The sequence below is a fragment of the Erinaceus europaeus genome, chromosome 6 (assembly GCF_950295315.1).
Source record: "Erinaceus europaeus chromosome 6, mEriEur2.1, whole genome shotgun sequence".
NCBI lineage: Eukaryota > Metazoa > Chordata > Mammalia > Eulipotyphla > Erinaceidae > Erinaceus > Erinaceus europaeus.
Window position 1 is genome coordinate 10,465,319 of NC_080167.1, and position 22,637 is coordinate 10,487,955.

The following is a 22,637-nucleotide window of genomic DNA, read 5'->3' on the forward strand; positions in this document are numbered from 1 at the left end:
GGCTGGGGGACCGGGGCTGGGGCTTGGGGGAGTGGTGGTGCTGGAAAGAAGAGGCCACAGGCTCTTCAGATGCAGTAAGGTGCCTTTTCATTTTCTGCACATCACCCTGCTGCAAAGACACGTGGCCTAATCCCCAGAGATTTCCACTGTCAGGAAAATAAGCAAATAGGATTTGGAAATTAAAGGAGCCTGTGAGAAGCCATTTATGACCGGGGCGGGGTGGGCTGGGCTGGGGGGGGGGGTCAGTTGCACAGGCTGAAGAAGGAATATTGTGGCACCAGGGAATCCTCTGATGATGCTGACGGAGCTTACACTTCTCAGCTGCTCATTCAAATGCAACCCAATTTCTTACCTTAGTTAATTAACCAATTAATTATTAATTTGGCAATGCCAGATCTTCGGCATATGCAGTTTCATGCTTCCTGCACTGACTTTTTTATTCTTTCTATTTTCTGTGGAGAGGGAAGAAGGGAGAGAGGTAGGAGGGGAGAGAGAGAAAGATAATTATTGAACTGGAGCTTCCTCCTGTGCTGAGGTACTCCCATGTGGTATCAGGGTTCAGATGGGGGCCATGTGTATGGGAATGCATGTGCCCAGGAGAACAAACTGTCTGATGCCCCTTGGCTACTTCATGTTCTTCTTAATTCTCTCTCTCTCTCTCTCTCTCTCTCTCACAGACACACACACACACACACACACACACACACACACACACACACACACACACTAAGAGAGAAAGATCCAGAGACCAGAATACCGCTCAACCTTTTGATGTGCTGCTGGCCACAGCACCCAAGGGCTGACTTGTGGGAGACCCCTGCTTCACAGCAGATCCTTCACCCTGGCCCTGCATTAACCCCACTTGTCAGGGGTTGTGCAAAGAGCATTGGGCTGCTACTGGATCAAAACTCCACTGTTGACCTCTCTTTTGGAGGTCACTGTTTCTATTAAGAGTCATTTTTGAGGAAACAAGAGTTCAGAGTGGTTGGTCAGCATCACACAATCAATAGTTAAGTGGAGAGACTGGGATCTGGACCTGGGCAGTCCCCTTCCAGGGTTGTGCTGGACACTGTCACATTCTAGAGAGCTCATCCTGGTACGTGCCTTGCCTCAGAGACTCAAGTAGAACCTGTCCTCCAAATCAGATGTTGTCGTATGCGTTACATTGGTTTGTTCTAGCCCTCCCCAAACCAAGAGAATTGGATCAGTCCAATTAATTTCGCGGGCCTGCTTGGCCCCGCCCCAAGGAACCCTGAGGGAGGGTTCCTGAGTTCATGAGTTGGAGAGTGTCTGAGTTCGAGAGTAAGGGAGAGGGTTCCTGAGTTCGAGAGTGCCAGAGTTAGCCAGAGTTCCTGAGTTCCCCAGTGACAGAGTTCCTGAGTTCCGGAGTTCGAGAGTGCGAGAGTGCGAGAGTTTCTGAGTTCGAGAGTAAGGGAGAGGGTTCCTGAGTTCCAGAGTAAGAGAGAGTGCTTGCGCCGCCGCAAAGAGACAGCAGAGTTCTGTTTGGTGATTAGTTTGTCTTAGTTTGTGAATCGTTGTTCCTGAATAAAGAAATACAGCTGCCCTGCCCAGCCGTTGTCTCCGCGTCTCTGTTCACCACCGTGAAGCTAGCCGGCCCGGCAAGAGCCTCAGAAATTTTAACAACAAATGGCGCCCAACGTGGGGCCCGACCTGCGCATCTCTCAGATAAGTAAAGACAATTTGGCTACCTATGCACGATGGCCTTCTCTTCTGCTTGTGAAGAGATCTCCAAAGGCCTCTGCTCTTTCTTCACGAGACTGTTTTGCTGTTTCTGGAACATTTATCTCTGGACCACTCTGTGGTTTCCACTTGCTCGGGCGAACTCAGAACAGCCAGCGGGAAGAGCCAGCGGGCGGGAGGCAAGGCACGGAGCTGCCGTTTCCACCTGGTTAAACAGCCAGCCAGCCGGCTGCGCCCAGACAACCCCGCACACCGCGCCTGCAGCCCTGCAGCCCCGCAGCCCGCAGGAGGCTGACGCCAGCCCGCAGGAGCCCGATGCCACCATGCAAGAGCCCCATGCCAGCACGCTAGAGCCCAATGCCAACACGCTAGAGCCCGATGCCAACACGCTAGAGCCTGATGCCAACACGCTAGAGCCCGATGCCAACATGCTAGAGCCCGAGGCCAGCCCACAGGAGCCGGATCTCCACCGGGTGGCGCAGGGCACTGGACGCGTGATCCCTCCACGCTGCTCGGCCACTGCGAACAGGGCAGCAGACATGGCAGGGCCATGGGGCAGGGCCGCGGCGTTCTATCATGGCCGCCACCCCTGGGCACCTAGGCTCACGCCTTCTACAAAGATGGCCTGCCTGCCCTCTTTCTATGAATTCTGGAACCATCCCGGGCCTCCCGGACTCCCGGGCTCCCTGCCAAAACTGGGCACACGAGATCTCCAGCCGCCGGTCCGGTCTGAAGGCAGACAAGCTGGAGTACGCAGAGATTCGTGCAGAGATCGCAACCTGCAATTCCTAGAAGTGGAGCTACGCGGGAAGCCACCTCCGGATGGTGAACCCCCCCCCAACAACTAAGACAATATAGATTTAAATTCGTGTTTAAAATGACATGTCTTCGTAACAAAGGTTTCTCTCCTTGTGTATTAATGACCATGTTTATGTGTATGTTTAAAGTTTGATAAACAGTAGCTTTAAGGCTAAATTCTTACTAGTCAAAGTTAAATGAAAAAGGTTTTCAATATAATTCTCATAAAGATAAAATTAACTTACATTTAAAGTCTAAGGTAAAAATTAGTTAACAATCAATATATTTTAACTAAGTTGGTCTAAACAAAAGGTTAAATAGACTTGTTGATATGTAAAACACTACCTTCTCTATTAGAAATGGTAGATCGCACAATGGCTATGCTAATTATTCTCATGCCTGAGGTTTCCTCTCCGGTCCACACCTAGGGTGTGTCTCCATCTTGAATGGGTGTAACAAAAGGTTAAAAGACATTGTTGATATGTAAAAGTCTCAAATTCCTTCTCTATTAGAAACGTTGGATCCTGCAGTAGATATGCTAATAACAAGTTTTGTTTCATAGTAAGTAAGTTGCAGCCAGCTGCCTGTGGGACCCTAGGCCGTTCCCCGCCCCCATGCAATTGCCCGGTCGAGGCAAGTAGCCCCCCAGAGGCAAGAAATGTTTTTTTTTCAGATATGGCCCCCTCAGGCCTTCCCTTGGCAACATGCTGGTTTTTGTTATATATGTTTCTGTTCACCCCACACCCTTGATACTATAGTCATTTAGTTAAAAAGAAAAGGGGGAATTGTCGTATGCGTTACATTGGTTTGTTCTAGCCCTCCCCAAACCAAGAGAATTGGATCAGTCCAATTAATTTCGCGGGCCTGCTTGGCCCCGCCCCAAGGAACCCTGAGGGAGGGTTCCTGAGTTCATGAGTTGGAGAGTGTCTGAGTTCGAGAGTAAGGGAGAGGGTTCCTGAGTTCGAGAGTGCCAGAGTTAGCCAGAGTTCCTGAGTTCCCCAGTGACAGAGTTCCTGAGTTCCGGAGTTCGAGAGTGCGAGAGTGCGAGAGTTTCTGAGTTCGAGAGTAAGGGAGAGGGTTCCTGAGTTCCAGAGTAAGAGAGAGTGCTTGCGCCGCCGCAAAGAGACAGCAGAGTTCTGTTTGGTGATTAGTTTGTCTTAGTTTGTGAATCGTTGTTCCTGAATAAAGAAATACAGCTGCCCTGCCCAGCCGTTGTCTCCGCGTCTCTGTTCACCACCGTGAAGCTAGCCGGCCCGGCAAGAGCCTCAGAAATTTTAACAACAATCCTTCACCCTGGCCCTGCATTAACCCCACTTGTCAGGGGTTGTGCAAAGAGCATTGGGCTGCTACTGGATCAAAACTCCACTGTTGACCTCTCTTTTGGAGGTCACTGTTTCTATTAAGAGTCATTTTTGAGGAAACGAGTTCAGAGTGGTTGGTCAGCATCACACAATCAATAGTTAAGTGGAGAGACTGGGATCTGAACCTGGGCAGTCCCCTTCCAGGGTTGTGCTGGACACTGTCACATTCTAGAGAGCTCATCCTGGTACGTGCCTTGCCTCAGAGACTCAAGTAGAACCTGTCCTCCAAATCAGATGTGAGTGGCTTTTGTCCCCCTTAACATTGTGCTCTGCCTGGCCCTTTGAACCAGAGATTCCCCCCCCATCCCGAAGTTCAGGGTCGAATCAGTGTCTAGTCAGCCCCTAAAAATTTATCCTGAAGAGCACAGTTCAAGCCACCCTACAGCACTATGCATGTCACCCCAAGTAGGAGAGAAGTGGATCCCTGGCCATTGGCAGTATGGGAAATACTTCCCCAGTGGAGGTGTGCAGGCGGCACTTGAGGTGTGGGACATGCCCCTGGGGTTCCTAGCTGGAGGTCTCAGTGGGCACATGATGTGCTGGTACAGAATGGCTCTAGTGGGTTTCAGGGGTGAGCCATGGTGTTCCATAACCCCGGGCTCCAATTCTGATGAACGCTCACCCACTGTGCAGCTCTGGCCTTTATATTAGCCTGTGTGGAGGGAAATAAAGACTTTGGTGGCTTGTGTGAGAATTATAGGAGATTAGTTCTTGTGAAGCTTTTTGTACACTATCTGTGGATTCCTCAGGTTTCTTAAGAAAAAAAACAAAACCAGTAGGTTCTGTCTATCTATCCATCTGTCTATCATCTGTCTGTTGATGTAGAGAGCTATCCATTTACCTTTCTTTCTATTTATTCACCTATCGTTTCATCTGTCCGCTTATTTATAGATCTATTTATTTATCTGTCCTTTCTTCTGACTATTGATTTAGACATCTATCTATCCACTTATCTATTTATCCATTCCTCCTCCATCCATCCTCCCACCTACCTACCTGCCTACCTACTTGGAACATTAATATTCAGTAACCCTATGTAAATGAACCTAGACAGAAGTACTCACATATGTGTTTGTCTGAGAACTGCAGGGTCCAGTATGCCTTGCGTCTCCCATGAGAGGTGATACTGTCTCCCCTTTGGTGACAGTAAGGGGGAGGCCCTCCAGAGATGAGTGAAGGGGCTGTTAGCTTTGAAATTTGGGGAGAACACAAGGTTATCTCCAGGAACAAACCCTCCCAATTGTTCTCTCTTCCGATGTTTGTTTCCCAACCACCTCCCTTTTTGTGGGGAGAGGGGGTCTCAGTAACTGAATGTGTGTTGTCATCTCTCTTTCTCTCCTTCTCTGTCTATCTATCGACCTTCTATCTAGTTTTACTTTAAGGAATTAACTCGCATGGCAAATACTGGCAAGTCTAGACTCCGCAGGGTGTGCTGGAGAGCTAGAGACATAGAGAAGAGGTGTTGTAGATGCCGAAGCTCAGGTCTGAACATCAGGTGCAATTCAGAGTTCTTTTTAGCTGAGAGGAGGTGGCTTTTTTCTCCAAGCCCTTCACCTAATTGGATGAGCTCCATCCTCATCCAGAAATCATATCTAAAAGCCACCCCCATAGAAATCCCCAGAACAAATTGATGGAAGGTCTAGGCATGATAGCCTCACCAAAGGGACACATTAAAATGAACCATCAGGGCCTGGCCTATGATAAATAGTGAGTAACAGGAAACTGTTCAATGAGTGGGAAACTGGAAAGAGAAGTGAAATGGAACTAACTCAAGGAAATAGCTTGTTTTTCTGTTTATCTTATTGCTGATCTCCCCTCGTCAGAAAACAAGCTTCATGGGAAATGGGAATTTTAATATCTCTCTCCCTCTCCCTCTCCCTCTCCCTCCCTTCCTCCCTCCCTCTCTCTCTCCCTCTTTCTCTCTCCCTCTCTCTCTCCCTCTCTCTCTCTTTCTCTCTCTCTCTCCCTCTCTCTCTCTTCACTGCCACATCTCTGCCAGTTGGAATGGTTCCGAAGATCACACAGACATTCAATAACTAGCTACTGAATGAATGAGTGAAGGTGTTTATTAATAGCAAGAAACTCTTATCTGTCTATGCTTTTTTCCCCCTAAATCTTAAGATACTCTCACCCAGACAGGGACTAGCAGGCATCTCTCCCTGGCATTTCCGGGAAGCAAATCTAAGTTTCCAGTCCCACCAAGTACTCACAGCCCTTCTGATGTCTCCACACTCATTTTCTTGTAGCAGAAGACCTCATTTTCACACCCGACTGACTGCAGTGTGGGGGTGGCTTCAGGCAAGTCAGAGCTAGCCACGCCCAGGAATGGCTCTGAGGGCCCCACTCCTAGAAGCCTCACCTTCCTCTGTGGTTTCAGTGTGGGAGATTCCAGGGCTGGGAAACCACAGGAATCTCCTTGCCAGCGCCTGTTGGCTCAACCCTCCTTCCCTTTTCACACCTGTATCCTCAGCCTTCTCCTCCAGAAGTGAGCTCCCCTCCTGGCTCTGCTCTGGGGCTAAGGCCTCCTCTGGAGCTGGGCTTTAAGGATGAGTGACAGGCTCCTAACTGTTCACAGCAGCTTGGGGCTTTCACCACACCTCATACCTCAGAGGCTTAGCACCAGGGCCAAGGTGCCCCTAGGGCTGCCGCAGCCCGGCCCTCCAATAAATCTTCCTCCCACCCCCAAAGTGACGACAGTGAAGGCAATAGTTGTTGGTGCCACAGTCCCCTCTTCAATACCCACATGGCTTGATTTTTTTTACTGGTGATTTAATAACAATCAACAAGATTGTGGGATAAGAGGGGTACAATCCCCAGCACCAAAGTTCTGTATCCCATCTCCTCCAGTGGAAGCTTCCCTCTGGAAGTATAGACCAAAGTTCATTATGGGATACAGAAGGTAGGAGGTCTGGCTTCTGTAATTGCTTCTCCGCTGGACATGGGTGTTGACAGGTGGATCCATACCTCAGTCTGTTTCTATCTTTCCCTAGTGGGACAGGGCTCTGGAGAGGTGGGACTCCAGGATACATTGGTGTGTTTTTCTGTCCAGGGAAGTCAGGTTGGAATCATGGTAGCATCTGCAACTTTGTGGCTGAAAAGCATTAAGATATAAAGCAGAAGAAATTGTTTAGTAATCAGGAACCTAAGGTAAAAATAGAGCAGATGAGATTTGGGATCTTCATACTGGGAAGCTGGGAATTCTATTTTAGGTATATTCCAAAGAGCCAGTGCCTTTACTAATTTTTGCCTGAGTCTGACAGCCAACATGCAGAGGGACTGAGAGTATTGTCTAGGAGGATGGTGTTGGAGTTGGGAATAGGACTAAAAAACTGGATCGGAAGAGAGAGTAGCTCCCAAATATGGTGAAAATATATAAATACTGTTAACTATAAACTCCATTCATCTGGCCTAGGACCCACACCTATTCATATTTAGCACAGGAGCCTGTGTAACCTCTGATCCCCCCCCCCACTTTTTTTTTATTGCCACCAGGGTTATTACTGTGGCTCAGTGGTAACATTATAAATACACCTCTCCTGGTGGTCACTTTTCTCTCCTTCCTTTCTTTCTTTCTCCCCTTCTTTCTTTCTTTCTCTCTTTCTTAGATAAGGAAAAGAGAAATTGAGAAGAGATGAGATGATAGAGAAGGAAAGACTAAGAAAGACACCTGCAGCCTCGCTCTACTGTTTGTGAAGGCTCCACCTGCAGGTGGGAAATGGGGACTTGAACCTGGGTCATTGCACAGGGCAACATGTCTGTACAATAGGGTGCAACAATGCACAACCCTCCTAACTTGACTTCACAATGGATGGTGGGCCTAGACTTGGACAGGACATGAGATTCACCTTGAGTTTAAAGGAGGAACCAAGCAGAGACATACTCCCGATTTTCCAGTGACTGATTCTGGAGTGAACGGGAAACAGTGCTTGCTGGTTAATGAAATGAAAGAAAGAGATGTGGTGCAGTTAGGTGGCTTTCCTCTCCCTTGTCAAGAAAAAAAGGGAAAAAGAAAGAAAGGAAGGAAAGAAGAAATAAAGAGAGAGAAACAAAGAAAGAAAGAAAGGAAAGGAAAAATCTGATGAAGCCACTTGGACTCTTGCCCCTGATTCCTGCAGTGAGGAGATAGCATGCCTACAGCTGCCCGGCAATGAGCCCACAGGTATGATAATGGAAGACTGGTAAGACTAAGAGTGGCCAAGAAAAGGGAGTCAGGCGGTAGCGCAGCGGGTTAAGCGCACGTGGTGCAAAGCACAAGGACCGGCATAAGGATCCCGGTTCGAGCCCCCGGCTCCCCACCTGCAGGGGAATCGCTTCACAGGTGGTGAAGCAGGTCTGCGGGTGTCTGTCTTTCTCTCCCCCTCTCTGTATGCCCCTCCTCTCTCCATTTCTTTCTGCCCTATCCAACAATGATGACATCAGTAACAACAACAGTAATAACTACAATAATAAAAAGGGCAACAAAAGGGAATAAATAAATATTTTTAAAAATTAAAAAAAAAAAAAGAATGGCCAAGAAAAAGTGAAATGAACTTGGGTTCTTGAGGATACCACTGAGACATGATGTTAGTCCTAGAACCAATTACTTCTCTGACAATGCACCAGTTGTTTGAGATTCTATCAAATGAGGATTTTTGTTACAACCTCCCCAGCTGATGCACTGGGAATTGACACGTGTCTACTGTGGGCTAGACATTTATAAATCCTGACCCACCAGACATCTATAGCACCTGGTTATTAGGCCAATGAACAGATTAAAAAAAAAAAAAAAGCACAGGCTGGAAATCACAGGACTCACCCAAGATCACAAAACTAACACAGGACACGGCTCTCATACAAACCCAAGGTTGGCTATGATTAATCTATGGTCTATTTTATTTATTATTTTTTGGCCACCAGGGTTATTATAGTTAGGGCTAGGTACCTGCGTGACCTATCAGTTATTCCTGGGAGCCATTTTTTCTTATCCCTGCTTTCTTATTCCTTTATTTAGTAGGGCAGAGAGAATTTGAAATGGGAAGAGGAAATGGAGAGAGAGACCTAGATGTGGGGCTTGAACCTGGGTCTTTTTTGCTATTGTTTTTGTTTGCCTCCAGGGTTATTGCTGGGACTTGGTGCTGGCACTATAAATCCACTGCTCCTGGTGACCATATTTTATTTTTTTTAATTGGATAAGACAGAGAGAAATTGAAATGGGAGTGGAAGATAGAGAGAAAAACCCCTGCAGACCTGCTTCATCACCCCTGCAGGTAGGGGGTTGGGGGTCTTCAACTGGGACCCTTGTGTGGGCCCTTGCACATAGTACTATGTGTGTTTAACATGGTGTGCTAGCACCCAGTTCCTGAACCTGGGCCTTTGTACATTGTAAGGTGTGTGTTCAGCCTACTGCAACATCATCCAGTTATGATAAAGTTCTAGTTCTGTGTTATTTTCTGTACCTTGCTTTTTCAGAAGAAAGGGAACTAATTGCATCTGTTCCAGAAAAGAAGAAATATAAATCTTCCTCCAAGTTGACTCAGCTGCAAAATGCAGAATTCTACCATCCACCTCTGTCTGCCTGTCTGTCTGTCTGTCTGCCTGCCTGCCTGCCTGCCTGCCTGCCTGCCTGCCTGCCTGCCAACCTATCTATTTTGATCAGAGCACAGCTCAGCTCTGACTTATGGAGGTACCAGGTATTGAACTTTGTACCTCCAAGCCTCAGACATGAAATCTGTTGTGTAAACCGCTGTGCTATCACTGAAAGCATTCCTATGCTATGATTCTGGGCCCCTGGAGCACCCACAAAGGAGAAAAAGCACAAGGCGGGGGACACATTCTGTCACATTATCCTTTTTTTTTTTTTTTTTTTTTGTCTCCAGGGTCATCACTGGTGCTTGGTGCTAGTACTATGAATCCACTGCTCCTAGCATCCTTTTTTTTTTTTCATTTCTTTTTTTAATTAGATGGGACAGAGAGAAATTGAGAAAAGAGAGAGAGATAAAGGAGAGAAAGATACATACCTGCAGACCTGCTTGGCAGCTTGTGAAGGTCTCTCCCCCCACACAGGAGCTCGAACCTGAATTCTCACACAGATCCTTTTGCTTAGAACTATGTGGGTTTAACTGAGTGCCCCTCCCCCGCCCCTTCAACACATCTCAGTCTTCCGGCCTTCTGGTGGTATTCCCAGCTTTTGTCCCAGAAGGTGTATGGAAGCAGTTAGTCCCAAACCAGCAGGGCAGCACCCCAGAGAAGCCACCCAGGCTGCTGACCCCTCCATTTCCCTGTGTCCCCCAACCATCTGGGCAGCAGAGGACTGCTAATTGTGGAGCCCTGTCCCGGATGTCACCGATGATACAGTCCAGTAGTGGGCTCTGGGTGTCGCTGGCCTGCAGGCTCTGGGAAGCCAAGGTTGCCTAACATGCCCACTGCTGCCGGTCCATGTGGCATGGCTGTGACTGAGGTTCTGGCACTTTCTGCCTGTTTCCACTTGGTCATTTCGAGCAGATGCCAAGGGCATGACTTCCAGAGGGGCCAGGAGTTCCACTGGCTGGAACCCTAGAATCATATAAAAATGACAACTAAGAGTTCTCAGCAGAGTTACTCTGATGGGTGGCACAGCTGAGCAGAGTTTGGGGACTGAGAGAATTGTGTGTCTGGCATAGAGAAGGTGCTACTCCAGGGACCTTCCCCAGCCAGCATCATGGGGTTTCTGCTTTCTTCTTCCTTCAGCTTCAGGGCCTTTGCACTTGCTGTTCCCCCTGCCAGCCAAGCATTTCCCCTTAGACAGCCGCAAGACCCCCTTCACTCCCTCTGCTTATCCAAAAGCCTCCATCTGCCCCCCACCCCCAGCAAGGTATCCACTCATCTATCCTGCCATCATTCTTTGTCCCTCCCCTCCACCATCTTCATTCGTTAGAACTGATTCTCACCTGCCGTGTTCAGTGTGTGTAAGCCCACTGGTGCGTCTGCTCATTGTCATTCCTCATGAAGTCCAGTGGGGCCCGACCTGGCTGGTCACATTGACAGCTGTGCCCTGCATTCCTAGAGCAGTGGCTGGCACATAGTAAAAGAAGAAATGGGCTTTTAAGTGGACGTGTTGAGAAGCTGATGCTAATCTTTCACAAAGACATATCTCTCCTCATTCCTGGTTCTTACACCAAGTTGTGTCAGTGCTACCCAAATATATATTTTGCCACCAGGGTTATCACTAGGGCCCAGTGCTGGCACGATGGATCCAATACTCCTAGCAGCCTTTTTTTTTTTTTTTCATTTATTGGATAAGACAGAAATTGAGAAGGGTGGGAGATAGAGAGAGACAGAAAGATAGACACCTTAAGACCTGCTTCACCACCGCTTATGAAGCATCCCCCTTCAAGTGGAGTGCTGGGGGTTCAAATTTGGATCCTTGAGCAGATCCTTAGCACATAGCACTATGTGCCCTTAGTCAGGTAGGCATCTGCCTGGCCCCTACCTAAATGATTCAGCCAAGCAATGCTATTATCGCTGATGCTGATACAGGTATGTGTGAGTTAGTGACAACAGTGAAGTCCCCAAAATGTGCTCAGATAAGGGCAGGGAAGATAGCTCACCTGGGGCGGGGGGTGTCTGGTTTGCCACGTGTTTGAGCCTGGACTCCAACACACAGGAAGCAGCCTCAGTGATATGGTATCTTTTCCTCTCGGTCTCTGAATATATTTTTATCTATAAAAAGTTGGCTTGTGAGCACCACATGGTGGCTCACCTAGTAGAGAGGACAAGTAGCCATGCGTGAGTACCCAGGTCAAGTTCCTGCTCCCGACCCGTGTGGGAGGGAGAAGCTTTATGAGCAGAGCAGTGGAGCAGGGATGCAGGTATCTCTCCTTCTCTGACTCTCACTCCTTTATTTTTTCTCTTTCCCCTCTATTAAAGACAGGGAGATAGGTGGATGTACTAGGGTGGTACGCCTAGTAGAGCACACATGATCCAGGCCCTATCCCCCCACTTGCAGGAAGGAACTTCATAAGTGGCAAGGCATAAATGCTGGGGGTGTCTCTCTGTCTCTCTATCTCCCACATCCTTCTTTGAGTTCTCCCTGTTTCCATGTTAATATATGTGTGTGTGTGTGTGTGTGTGTGTGTGTGTGTGTGTGTGTGTGTATTTTTTTTTTAAAGAAAGAAAGAGGGGAAAACATGGCCACTGGGAATGGTGGAGTCATTCAGGTGCCAAGTTCCAATATAGGCCTGGTGAAAAAAAGAGAAGGGAAGAGAAGAGAAGGGAGGAGAGGGAAAGAGAAGAGAAGGGAAGAGAAGAGAAGGGAGGAGAGGGAAAGAGAAGGGAAGGGAAGGGAAGGGAAGGGAAGGGAAGGGAAATGAGGATGGAAGAGGGAGAGGGAAATGGGGAGAGGGGGATGGTAGGGGTAGAGGAGAGGAGAGGAGAGGAGAGGAGAAGAGAGGGAAGGAGAGGAGAGGAGAAGAGAGGGAAGGAGAGGGAAGGAGAGGAGAGGAGAGGAGAGGAGAGGGGAGGAGAAGAGAGGGAAGGAGAGGAGAGGAGAGGAGAGGAGAAGAGACGAGAGAAGGGGAGAGGAGAGGAGAGGAGAGGAGAGGAGAGGGAAGGAGAGGGAAGGAGAGGAGAGGAGAGGAGAGGAGAGGAGAGGAGAGGAGAGGGGAGGGGAGGAGAAGAGAGGGAAGGAGAGGAGAGGAGAGGAGAGGAGAGGAGAGGAGAGGAGAGGAGAGGAGAGGAGAGGAGAGGAGAGGATAGATGTGTTGATAGGTGGTCTCACATTGTGTGGATGTCACAGAGTGTCCAACAACACACCAAGGCTAGAAGGTGCAGAGAGCCTCTGTTAACCACCGTCATTTGTGTTGTCCACTATTGACCAAAATGCCCTTAACTGATGTGTGGCTTTGGTATAAATTTTAGATGAATAGTCATGATGCTGATGGCCAGTTATTCTCTCTGACTCTCCAAAGCACCACCGTAGGTCCAAGGTGTATGGTAGCCCTGCAGGCCAGAGTGTTTTGCTTGCCCACCACCTGAGTGAGAGAAAAAAATGGACTCTCCAAAAGGGGAGTTGTCTGAGGTCAGCCAACTCCTACATGGCTCATCTGTGGCTCAGATCCAGCTCTGTGAGACTCCAGTTTCCAGTGTGTTGGGCCCAGATGTGTATGCCCTTCCCTCAGTTCATGCCAACTCTCAGTTCTCTCGTCTGAAAATGCGTTACTTTCAGTATCACTGCCAGGTGCCCTTTGACGTGAAACATGGCGGCCGCAGAACTGGGGTACCACTGTGGGGCTATTCAGATGGTCTCATAACACTTGAATCACAGAGCACTAGCACTCACTGAGCCACCCTGTGTGCCAACACCAGCCTGAGCTCTTCCTATCCTCTTTTCGTGGATCTTTTCACAGACCTCTGCTATCCATATCAACTCCCTTCCCCTCTCACAAAAACACCAAGACTGTATGGCATTAAAATCATGTCTACCCAGAGTTAGCCACACAGTCCAAGGGTAACAACATCATTGTCTCATGTGAGAAATGAAGAAAAGTCCTCATTTTCCCTTTGCAGTTAGGGGTAGCTTAAAAAAAAACTGTTTTTTTTAAAGACAAACAGAAACACTTGAAGGATAATTAATGAGGTTGAGTGCGGCAAAGCATGGGTTTCCAATTCCCAAGAGTCACGCAACTGCCAAATGGTCCCTCCTTTGTTTGTTCCTCCTTTTTGTCTTTATTATGTATGTTTTGCATCTGGTTTCATTAAGGGCTAGCTGGAAAAATTATTGCAGTCAGCCAGTGTCACGGGGGAAGCTTTCTAACTTCTGGAAGCTGTGGAGCCCAAGATGGCAGGAGATGGAGGGGAGTAGTCGGGGAAGTTGTTGGGTGGACCTTGACGATTCCATCTCAATGGGAGGATGGGGTATTTCACAGGGCAGAGCTTGAAGAGGGCACAGTGATCTCCAGTGAACAGTTTCTAGGGCACCCTGGGTCTCTGCCCACACACACGATTCTTCTCTATCCACCCCATAGGGGACAAGTCCACGGTCATCCTTTCCTGTGAGGGAATGGTGGGCAGACCATCTGTGTGTGCTCAGGCTTCATCTTCTGCTGGGAAGATGCGTCAGTGTTTTCCAAATGGAAACAAACAAACAAACAAAAAGCTCAACAACACTTTCCAAATGAGACATTTCAGGGTCATGCATGACTTTCTTAGCTTTTTCTGGAGGTAGGTGGTGAGCTCTGGTGAGAAGATGGGCCATTCTTCTCTTGGCCACGTCCTGGTGTGGGGGCTTCCTTCTTCATTGCTGATAAAGCAGTTGTTGGACTTGTGTATAGCAAGGCAGGTGTCATGCCTGGTGAGCTCCTCTTCCTGCCCCTTGTCAACTTCAGATATGTACAAAATTTATTTATCTAGGATGTTTCAATAAGCCCCAGGCTGCCCTGGGATATGTTTTTGGCTCTGATGTCCCCATTCAGGTAGCCATGAGGGTGGGATGGGACATGGACCCCAAAATTCCTCTCTATCTCCTTGGGTGTTACATGCAGTTACCTCGGCCTATATGACCCCAGTCTGTGTGGCTCTCCAGGGAGACTGGCTACTGCATGGTTCTTGGGGTCTAGTCTCTAATAGTAGGATAAATAAATGAATTATTATGTGCATATGTATATGTGTTTACATATATGAATATTCATAAGACTTTCTTTCCTTTTTCATTTTTTTGAAGATGGATTTTTTTTATTTATAAAAGGAAACGTTGGCAAAACCATAGGTACAACTCCACACAATTCCCACCACTGGAACTCTGTATCCCATCCCATCCCTTGGTAGCTTTCCTATTCTTTAACCATCCGGGAGCATGGACCCAGGGTCACTGTGGGATGCAGAAGGTGGAAGGTCTGGCTTCTGTAATTGCTTCCCCGCTGAACATGGGCGTTGACAGGTCGATCCATCCTCCCAGCCTGTCTCTCTCTTTCCTTAGTGGGGAAGAAGGGCTCCAGGACACATTGGTGGGGTTGTCTGTCCAGGGAAGTCTGGTTGGCATCATGGTAGCATCTGGAACCTGGTGGCGGAAAAGAGAGTTAACATATGAAGCCAAACAAGTTGTTGACTAATCATGAACCTAAAGGCTAGAATAGCGCAGATGAAGAGTTGTATATGTGTCTACATACATGAATATTCATAAGACTTTCTTAATGAGAGAGGCAGGAGGAGAGGGTGAGAACCACTCTTAACACATGTGGTGCCAGGGATTGAACTCAGGACCTCACTCTTGTGAGTCCAGGACTTAAAGAAAAAAAATATAAACTTTATGTATTGGATAGAGACAGCCAGAAATCAAGACGGTATCAGAAGATGGAAGAGAGACAGAGAGACACCTGCAGCCCTGCTTCACCCCTCGCAAAGCTTTCCTCCTGTGGGGGGGGGGGGCAGGGCCTTGAACCTGAGTCCTTGTGCACTGCTATCCAGTAACATGTACACTCAACTAGTTGCGCCACCACCTGGCCCCAAGAGTCCAACACTTGATCCACTGCACCACCTCCCAGACCACTTTGAGTAGCTCACTCGTTCTATTCCCCATTTCTGTCTACTTGATCGTTATTACTGGGATGGGCAGAACCCAACTACAAACTAACATTTCAAGTTGTAAGATGAATAAAGGAAGCCCTTTGTGGACTTGCGGTGCTCAGCCCACGGGCAGGCCCTGATCTGAAGTGGGAAGCAGAGTGTGATGCAGAAAATCTGGTGGCGGGGGGCACCACACAGGCTCACCTGGTCAGACAGCAGGAGGGTGAGCAGAGGGTGGCTGACACTCCTTCCTGCACTGCTTCCCTGCCCTGCTCTGCGACCTTGTCACGTCACTCCACCCCACCCCGGTGCCATGCCTTGTTTTCCTCAGCTAAACCATGGAGCAAGCTCTAGGCATAACCACTTGGACTGAAGCATCAGTCCATTGGAAGAATGGAATGACTTTGATATTCATAGTGGACGAGTCCCACTAGATGACGTCACATTGAGCATGCACTCTGATAGGACTGTCCCCGTGAGTCTGCCCTTGCCTTCTGAGTTCCCAGATAAATGAAGACGTCGACAGGCTTTGTAAGATAATGTTTTGTATTCAGTGAACCGTGATGATGATGTGATGTTTGCTTTTGAGACCTCCCCACACATACACACACCTGACGTAAGAACCATCGCACTTGATCGTATCTGCAGACTCCCAAAGTAATGTCATTAATTTGTTCTCTGAGGAAAATGAAAGCTGGGGAGATTGGTTCGCTCACAGAACAGACAGCGAGCAACAGAACTGGACCTGCACCAGGCCTACCCTCGGGGGCCCTGGCTAGTGACTGACATTTCTCTGAGCCCATGCCTGTAAATCAGGTGACAGAGCTGCTTCTTGAGAGGTGAGAGGCATATGCACAGCCTGAGAAGCTTCCAGGAGGGGCTGCACAGCCTGGAACCTGGTCCCCAGCGAGCCCAGAGGACCAGATGGCCGAGTGACTTGGGAAGGAAGAAGGGGGCACGCAGACTGAGGGGGAAGAGTGTGTGAGAAGCAGAGGAGCTGTGGGAGGGGCCCTTGGTGAAGAGAGCGGAAGCAAGAGAGAGGCTCAGCGAGGACACATAGGAGAGGTGGCAAAATCAGAGGCCGGGAGACATGTACTAATTAAGGGCTTCGTCACCAGCTCAGTGATGTGTCAAGATGACAGTCAGTCAAGCAGATGAGAGCGTCGATGTTAACATCTCCTGGGGGATCCCCGGCCTACTCTGAGATAGGCTGGCAGACAAGAGCACAGCGGCAGTGAGAGGGAGGCTGCCAGGAGGTGTTTTGCATGAATCACAGTGAAGGCCTGGAATTGTCTGCCACCCTGGCGGCTCTATCCCTCTTTCCATCAAGCCAAGGTCTGGCAGACCTTGGCATGGATTCATCTCATTGGACCACGTGAGCTGAGGCATGTGCAGCGGGAATGGATAGTCGGGGCCGGGCAAGGAGGTGGAGAGAGTCCCAGCAAACACTTGTGGTGTTCCAGCTGTGTCTCTGGACAACTCTCAGCTCAATCAGCCTGCAGGCACAGCTAGATCCAGGTACCTTACTTGATGTCACCAAATATGTGTTTCTCGCCTTCCCTCTTTCTCTGCTCTACCTCTTCTGTACTGTGTTTTGTTTGTTTTTAATGATCTTTATTTTCTTATTGGATAGAGACAGCCAGGAAGGGGAGAGAGAGAGAGAGAGAGAGAGAGAGAGAGAGAGAGAGAGAGAGTCCTACAACCCTGCTTCACCACTTGCAAAGCTTTCCTCCTGCAGGTGGGGACCGGGGACTCAAAACACAGGTCCCTGCACATTGTAACATGTGCCTTCAGTCAGATGCAGCATCACTTGGCCCCCTAACTGTGTTTTTATTTTTTTAATTTCTTTATTGAGAGATTAATGGTTTACAGTCAACAGTAAAATACAATAGTTTGCACATGTGTAACATTTCCACCTAACAATACAACCCCCACTAGGTCCTCTTCTGCCATCATGTTCCAGGACATGAAACCCCCACTCCACCCCAGAGTCCAGTCCAAGTTCTGTTTATTGTTTTACCTTCTGATCTTTTTTTTTTTCCAATTTCTGTCTATGAGTGAGAACATCCCGTATTCATCCTTTTGTTTCTGACTTATTCACTTAACATGATTCCTTCAAGCTCCATCCAAGATGAGGTGAAGAAGGTGAATTCGCCATTTTTAATAGCTGAGTAGTATTCCACTGTGTATATAGACCACAACTTACTAGGCCACTCGTCTGTTCCTAACTGTGTTTTCTGGCAGCTTCGTGCCCTCTGGTGTCAAGAGAACTCTTCCTTTCTCACTGGTTCCCTCGGAAGCAGACTCTTAGTCAAGGGTTCAAGTGCAAGTGGTTCATTTAAGAGGTGGCCTCAGAAAACTCTGGCTGGGTTGGGGTTGCAACAGTGAGCTAGTCCCTGCCCAGGGCATTCTCCCTTCCTGGGGCATTTGCTGCGAAGTCCCTCTGGGGCCTCTGTGAGGTGTTGCAGGCCCCACCCCACCAGGGAACCACAAGGGAAGTGAGGTGTTGACTGCTACCCCCCTGCACCCCCATCTGTGATTTATGACAACTCAGGGGGCGCTGACTCCCCAGCACTCCTGGCTGCCCCACACGCAGAGGCTAGGAGCATTCCAGAGACCTCTCCACGGCAGAGCTCCTCACGGGCTCAGAGAAGGAGGAGACCACAGGCATGGGGACATGCTAGGACTCCGGGGACCCCTCTTCCTCTTCTTTCTCTGGCATTGTAGGGAAACACCTTGCCTTTATTTGATTATTTTATTTATTTTTGGATAGAGACTGAGAGAAATTGAAAAGATGGGGGAGGTAGGGAGGGAAAGAGACAGAGAGACACCTGTAGCACTGTTTCACCGCCTGTGAAGCTTCCACTTCATAGATGGAGACCCCCAGCCTTGAACCCTGGTCCTTGCGCAGGGTAACGTGTGCACTTAGCCAAGTGTGCCACCAGCCAGTCCCTAGGCCATTTCTTTTGAAAAGACGACGTCATTTAGGCCTTGGAAAGCAGCCCCATGGAGCACAGACATAGAAAGGGCCAGGCAGTGGTGTACCGGGTTGAGCACACACGTTACAATGGGCAAGGACCTAAGTTCAAGGCCCTGGCCCCCACCTGCTTCACAAACTGTGAAGCAGAGATGCACGTATCTATCTTCCTCCTCTCTGTCTATCTCCCCCACCCTAACTTCTCCCCATCCTATCAAATAAAAGTAAAGAAAAAAAAAGGTCACGTGGGGGGAGAAAAAAAAAGTAGGATTGGATGAGAAAAGTTATTTTTCAGTTGCTCAAATTCCTTTTTTACATATCCATCACCCGTAGCCTGTGGCATTTTATCCTGGTGAGTGGAAAGTCCATTCAAGGACTTTATATTTGTGCCATTGCATGAGATCAGAGGGTCCATTTATTTTCTTCTTACCCCTTCCCTCTGGCAACTGTTCTGGTCAGTGATTCAAACTCATGCAGTGCACATGCGTACACACTCACATAGGCATTTCTTTTTCTTTTTCTTTTTTTGCCAGCAGCTTTGAAGTTGTGTCATTCTACGTCAGCCTAATGGGACCACATCTCATCAATAGCTGTGCTAGTGTTTGGCTTGGCCCCTGGGTTCGAGAGAATGGGGTCCAGTCACATTTCCCATGCCCAGATAGCACTCTGAAGCCTACGCCTTTGTGACTTGGCCTACTTCCTCACACAAGCCTGTCTGCCTTAATGTAGTATTAAGGACTTTGGAAAGGTGCCTAAGAGGTGGCCATTATGCTATTGTCTTTAAAGTTAAGGGAATGGGACCAGCAGTCAAAGAAGCAAGGGGAGGGGAGATGGTCTGCACTGCCCCCTCCTCTGTGAAAATGTCAGAGGGCCCCTTAACTCCTGGTAATTGCAAAACAAACAGAGCCTGGAGTTCTTGAGAGCTGGGTATCTGCTGGGGGAGGGGTGGGAGGGGCGGGAGAGCCCTGTTGCCCAGTATTGTTTGCTGAAACTCCAAAGGGATAGGAGAAACTAATCACCTCCAAGATGACAACTCCATCGCCTGTAGCCAGTAGAGACCTTGAGAAAGGAGGCTGGAAGCAGGCGCCCTTGGAAACTGTCTTGATCAGCCTGGCGCTCTCGGGTCTACTAGGTGTCTGCTTACCTCACTGCTGGGAGTCAGCCGTTCCTTAGGATGACTGTAAGGCAGTGCCTGCGCTTTGCTCTGTGCACTCAGCGGGAGCACCTCACATCTCCCTGCGCCCTTCTCAGCAGTGCTGTGTGCTGGGTTTCCCCCAAATCGCACAACTTCCAGGAATGCGATTCCTTGTGCAAGGGGCTGTGGCCGTCTTGACTTTGGAGATGGAGGGAACACACTTCTCTCTAGAGGGCGGCAGAGTGAGGGAGGACTTCCCAGTGCTCCTGCTTACTCTCCCCGTGTGTCTTATATGCCTTTGCTTTGCAATCATGGTAGCAGGGGGATTTTTTGTGTGTGTGTGTGAGACCCAACCCCTGGCCCTACTTCATTCATTCACAGTTTGCTGTGCTCGGACTGAGGGAAGCGCCATCAGCTCATCAGCTCAAAGTGAAATCCCATGCTTTCTTCCCATGTCTCTTCCCAAGACACCTTCCTTAAGTTAATTCCTCTAGGTGAGGAAGGACATAATCCTATCTGCTTCCCTCTGGTTTCTATTCCAAGGGGGGCATCTAGCTGAGAGAGCTGGGCATATGCCCCACCTCATTTCTGAAGGCCAAGAAAGTCCACACCGAGAAGTCCAGGACCGCGTGCTTGGTTGCTCCTTGCCTTACCTCTACTGAAGCAGAAGCTCACTCCTAGGATGATGATCTGGGACGTAATGACATCTCTCCATCGGCCCCTTCCCCACCCCTCTGTCTCAGCACGACATGCGCTGCTGTGGCCCTGGCTCACCGGCCATCTATGCTCTCTGTGCTCCAATCCCTTGGTCCCAGCCTCCTGGAAGAGCCCAGTCTCTCCTCCTTTACCAGCCCAGCTCTGCTGGTTAGCATCAACTTGGATGTGGCTTTGTCCCCAGCTGAGGCCAGGGACACCACTTCCAAAAATCCCAAGAGGGACTAGTGGCTTTGGGGGACTCTCTGCTATGCTGCTCAGACTCCCTGTGGCACTGAGAACCTATCCCTCCAAGTGTCAGAGGGTGACAAAGCCCAGCCACCCCACATTCATTGCTTCCGGTGACTGATAGACAAACAACCTCTCCCATCCTGGGGCAATTCTGAAGAGCCATCCTAGCTCCATAGCCTCTCTGTCTCTCTCTCTGTCTGTCTCTCTCCATCTCTCTCTCTGTCTCTCTCTCTGTCTCTCTCTGTCTCTCTCTCCATCTCTCTCTGTCTCTATCTCTGTCTCTGTCTCTCTCTGTCTCTCTCTCCATCTCTCTCTCTCTGTCTCTCTCTCCGTCTCTCTCTCTGTCTCTCCATCTCTCTGTCTCTCTCTCTCCATCTCTCTCTCTGTCTCTGTCTCTCTCTCTCCATCTCTCTCTCTCTCTGATGCATCATGACTTTTCTTTTTTAAAAAAAAAATTTATTATCTTTATTTATTTATTGGATAGAGACAGTCAGAAATCAAGAGGAAAGGGGGGTAGGAAGGGCAAGAGAGACAGAGAGACACCTGCAGTCCAGCTTCACCACTGGCAAAGCTTTCCCCCTGCAGGTGAGGACTGGAGGCTTGAACCGGAGTCCTTATGCACTGTAACATGTGTGCTCAACCAGGTGCACCACCACCCAGGCCCCTTCCAAAACTTCTCATGGGGCCAGAGAACTCTCCTGGGCTCAAATCACAGACCAACATCCCTTCTGTCCCTTTCTGTGTCCAGCTCTCTCTTCTGCCTATGAACATTTTCATTATTATTATTTTTATTATTATTATTATCATTATCATTGTCATTATTATAAGCTTTGCCTCAGTCTCTTTTCCAGAGAATTTTCAGGGCTCAGACATTTCCTCTTTGTAGCTCTGCCAGTCTTCTCCCCACAAAAATCCCCAGTAGTTTTGGTGACAGAATTACAGGACACCAGGCTGCCTGAATTGGGGGGAGTCCCCAAGACTAGAATTTGAGGGTAAGTCCTTTATGATGGAGGTCCCTGGCCCCAGGAAGCAGTGATGGGGAATGAGGGGAAAGAGGCAGGACAAGAAAAGCCCCCACAAGTGAGAGACTAAGATGCATAGAAACAAGACACCAACAAAGGCTACGTCCACCTCCCTTACCCTGCCCTTGGCTCTGGCCAGAGCCCCTGCTGGGCAGCTGCCAGCTTCCCATGCCTGAGATGCCCACTTCCCTACCCTCAAACCCAGAGAGGGCAGGAGGGATTGGGGTAGCAGTAAGAAGTAGCAAGCTCAGGGGTAGGGGTGACTTTTCTGCCACATGGGTCACAAGGGTCAGATCATTACAAGGCAGACCTTCAGGGAGAAAACCATCTTCTAAGCACCCTTCCTCCCTCTCTCCCCCAGAGGCCCATCCAGAGACTCAGAGCAGAGCAGAGAGGAATCCCTCTGAGTCCCTTTCCTAGAGCTTGGTTTGCACTCACTGTGCATATTCTTCAGTTTCTCTGGTGGGACTTAGCTTCCTCAGCTGCTAAATGGACACCTTGGTGTCTCCAGTGTGAGGATCTGTGGTCCCTCCTGACAGAAGAGGCAGCCAGCCGACCTAAGGACAGTGTGGCCTTGTGGTCATTATAAGGAGCAGCCGGAGGGAGAGGAGACAGCTCTGAGAGCCAAAGGTAAGGCTGGAAGTGGGCTGTCTGTCTCATCTCACTTTTGTAGGGAGCTGAATTGCTGCTTACCACTGCCACCCCTCCTCCCTCCCAAGGCCTTGGGCTAATTCCCTGGCCTCTCTCTCTGCCTCTCCACTACCTCCCTCCCCACTCCCCCTGCAGGGGTGAGGTTAGCATACCACTGGGGTTAGCTGAAGGTCCAAACTGGATTAGATGTTAAATCAATTTGGCCTTCCTCCCTGGGGGCCTAGCAGGCAGGTTCCACATGAATAATGATTTGTCTCAGGCAGCAAACTGGATTATTTGATCAAAAAAGGGAAAAAACAACTCGTGTTCATTTTTTTAATAATGGCTTTTGCATCCAGTCTCTGAGCAGGCAGATGAGCAAGGTTCTTCTGAGGGGGACGTGGCAGTGGAGGGGGGTGGCAGGGGGGACAGGCAGGAAGAGAGACCATGACAAAAGGCTGCTTTTCTGCTCGAGCCCCAGCTGACCCCCCCAACCTCTGTCTGGACCCCTGGCTACAGCCATTGAGAATGACTTTATGTAAAAAAAAAAA

General features: G+C 49.0%; 1 long non-coding RNA gene across 1 annotated transcript in view; it reads right to left on the reverse strand.

Annotated features, from left to right (window-relative positions):
- Positions 1-14,314: 14,314 nt before the first annotated feature.
- The window catches only part of LOC132538993 (uncharacterized), a 28,191-nt gene continuing 19,868 nt past the window's right edge, over positions 14,315-22,637 (reverse strand). Inside the window, exon 4 of the long non-coding RNA XR_009550312.1 lies at positions 14,315-14,871. This is a non-coding gene — a long non-coding RNA (uncharacterized LOC132538993). The remainder of the gene's footprint in view (positions 14,872-22,637) is intronic.